Source organism: Felis catus, chromosome A1 (genome assembly GCF_018350175.1).
Source record: "Felis catus isolate Fca126 chromosome A1, F.catus_Fca126_mat1.0, whole genome shotgun sequence".
Lineage (NCBI taxonomy): Eukaryota > Metazoa > Chordata > Mammalia > Carnivora > Felidae > Felis > Felis catus.
This window is the reverse complement of record NC_058368.1, coordinates 166939574-166943188: the sequence shown is the minus strand read 5'-3', so window position 1 is coordinate 166943188 and position 3615 is coordinate 166939574. Positions and strand designations below refer to the sequence as shown.

Below are 3615 nucleotides of genomic sequence, written 5' to 3'. Positions count from 1 at the left end.
ACAGGGGAAAGAAAGGCTCCAAAGGTCTCTAGGCATTTTGCTTTGTGAGTGCATGTATTTCAGTGAAAACATCTATAAAGCAAATCCATTCTCTTTCATGATAAAATCAATATTCTGTTAAAAAAAATGGAAATAAACTTCTTGACTATGGAACGATGTTCCTTAAAGACAACATCAGGAGGGAAGAGATACACCTAGGGTATACTCTGTTGAAGGGTGTACAAGAGAAGCAGGATGTTGAAAGGGTGAGGCCGATTTCCTTTGTGAGATCCCACTGTACACCATCCAAATGCTTTTCTCCTTTTCAGCTTGTATGGCATCTAATAGAGTTGGGTTATGCCATATTTCTCACTTTCTCTCTTCCAATAAATGAATTGTCACAGTTTCACACCCAAGCCTAACCCTCACTATCTTTAATGGGAGAAAGTGAGGCCCTGAATACTCACAAGCAAGGAATAGAGCACCAGAGCTCCTATTTTATCCTTGATAGCATCTACCTTTCTTTATGAGACTTGGCTATAGGATTGCTAGAATGGTTTCTTCCTTTCTTTATATTCCTTGATTTCTCATTAAGCATCAATTAATAGGCAGGCATAGGTTTTCTATAATCTCTTATACTCAAGAGAAATAGTGAAAATGAAGATTCAACACATTTTAGGGTATAGAGAAAGGAAACTAATGACAGTTTGCTTTCCTTCTGTAAGTAATGTAGGAGGCAAAGTTAACCACACAGAGAAAGGTTGGGATAGGAATGGGTAATAAAACTGGGAATTGCTACTGTGAAAATATGGCAGGGAATCAACTAGAGATGAATAAGAAAATTGCAATAAGGGTCCAAGAGCTGATGGATAGCATGCCTTATTACAGTGATTTGCACATTTTTTCCCTTCAAGTCATGACCAAATGTCCTTTGGCAGAAGTCCATGTTTGAGGATGGGAAAATTTACATCTTTATTTTCAGTAACCTTGAACTGAAATTTACATTTCCTTCAATTGTGAATATAGGCCACAAACCACATTAGTATTAGTAGTTCTTGTGACATTTTACCCAATTGAAATATTGGATATTTTCATATCATATTAGAGTTACAATATTTCACATATCATCTATTATGCTCCAATGGTATCACTTTTTATTAAAAGTTATTACAGAAGAATGTATATTACAATTTCATTTTTTAGATAACTGTATTTCAATACAATTAGTTTCCTTTGTATTCTATTTTTTTAATTTAGAATATTTTTAGAAAGATCCTATTGTGTTCCTAGGCTTTATTAAGTTACGAAAGGGATTCATAGCATATAAAAGGTTAAGAATGTCTGTTCCTTGGTGTCTCAATATTTGCCATTCAAAATATAACACTTAAGACTAAGGAGGATGGGATACAATAGAATGAAATATTGTTACTGAAATGGAAAGAAAATATAAGCAATTACTTAGGCTCATCAGCTACTATGAGATGCTGCTTTTTTATGTCAAAATCTTAAATATTATGACTTAAGTGGTATTTTTCTTTTACAAATGCCCAGGACTTTTGTTACAGTCAATTAAACCTGTCTCATTTATCCTCTCTAACCTTCAGTCAGAATCCGCACATAATGTAGCATTCATATTTTAACACTGGGTGTCCAACAGCATGATTTAAGGCTGATGAAGGCTTTTCTGTATGGGTACTTTGTTTGCTGAATACCCATGGATGCCATTTACAAGTCCTGTGGTTGCTAGCCTCAGGGATTTTTGTAGGTAAATATTGATTGTGGACCTTTGATTTTTTACGGATTGATAAATCAGGGCCTAAATGAGGTGACTGAAGAAGACTGACAATTTAACATCAAAACAGGACTATAATACTCTAATGGATATCTGTTCCTCTTTGTATTCTCCGTGTCAATTCCCCTTCCCCATCAATTAAGAAAAAAAAATTTTGAATGTTTATTATTTTTGAGAGAGAGACAGACAGAGAGAGAGTGGATGAGGGGCAGAGAGAGAGGGAGACACAGAGTCCAAAGCAGGCTCCAGGCTGTCAGCACAGAGCCCAACTTGGGGATGGAATTTACAAGCCCTGAGATCATGACCTGAGCCGAAATCAGATGCTCAACAACTGAGCCACCTAGGTGCCCCTCCCCCATCAGTTTTTTAGGAAAGCAACCAACCTTTTATTTTATTAAAACATCCTCCCCCTTTTAATTCCTATGATTCAGTTGGGGCTGGCCCCTTCCCCAGTTTCAGGAGTGGTGAGTACATAACTGAGGTGAATCAGAGCATTCTGTTCTCTTTTCCATTGTGTTGTCACAGGGAGAGGCATAAATTATCGAAGCAAATAAGGCTCATTTTGAGAGACATTCATTGGAACTATTGAGAAAAAAATTGGTGTTGTTGAGAGATTATATGAAGCCTGGAGCTGTTGGCAGCCATCTTTCCACCATGATAGCAGAGCCTGCCAAAGAAATGAAGTTACAGAGAAAAGCATTCCTCAGACAGGGTAAGAGCCATTTTCATTCTTGAGACCTAATTAGAGTGTTGGATCTAGCTGTGCCTGAAGTCAGCATGTGGGTTTTCATTTCTGTGCTCCTAACCACGTGAATCTAAGTATATTAAGTCACTTTAAGGTTCAGTTACCTGGAACAAAATGAGTGTGGACTAACAGACACTCTTGCTAAACTCTAAATTCTAATTAGTTTGGGAAGTTATTATTAACTATGAAATACTTATTAGTGATGCATAAATTAGTCCAAATAAGAATAGCAGCAAAGGAAAATTATTTCCTAGGTCTTAAAAATCTTGTTTTAAATTAAACCATGACTAAGCTATGGAAAGAGGGGGAAAAAAAAAGCTGGATATTTCAGGTGATCAAGAAATTGTATGTGTTAATTACTTGAAGAGATTCTGCATTTATCCTCCAGATGCCATAATTTCTAAACTGGCATGCTTTCATCATTTGTACACTTTGTAGTTGAAGAACCTAATCAATCTTCCTCCTGGATTTGTATTCCTATAGAAATGACGGCCTGTTCTAGGACAGCCAGTGTCGCTTGGCCTATTGTACTGAAGAATAAATGAGTAAGAGTCTTGATTACCTTACAAATAAATCTGGTTAACAGTTATATTAATTAAAATGCCTGGTTCTGCGGCTATTCTGAACTATTTATACGTGATTTAATTCATATCAGCAGCTAATTTGTATTTAATGCAAACTAATGGGTTTTATGTAAATGGAGCATGTGGCAGTCTATTTAAAAAACAAATTATCTCTAGTTTCATTTCAGTTATTTTAATTAAATTTAGAGTGTGTGTGGTGGTGGGGGGGGTGAAAGGAAAAGGGATGTGCTATATATGAGGTGATGATTAAATCCAGTTTAATTCTACAGAATAAGAAACAAGTAATTCTCTCAACAGTCACATTGGCCCTTTCATAAAGTTTAGAGAAGTCAAGAGGGTTAGTATACAGAAAAGCCTCTAAGATTCTAGATGGCATGTTTCTTAAGAGCGCTTGTAGAAATAAGTTTCTCAAATTTTTGTTTTTTAATTTGGCTCATAGTTATTTTATGCCTTAAATGCCTACTATATACATATATTTTCCTTTCTTTGATTTGGAAATTTTGAACCCATTTATA

The 3615-nt window shown here is 35.7% G+C and overlaps 1 long non-coding RNA gene across 1 annotated transcript; it reads left to right on the top strand.

Moving 5' to 3' along the window:
• The first annotated feature begins 2301 nt into the window (after nt 1-2301).
• Nucleotides 2302-3117, top strand: LOC109492962. Its single transcript, XR_002744026.2, has 2 exons — nt 2302-2483; nt 3000-3117. It is a non-coding gene; the product is annotated as an uncharacterized LOC109492962 (long non-coding RNA).
• Nucleotides 3118-3615: the final 498 nt, after the last annotated feature.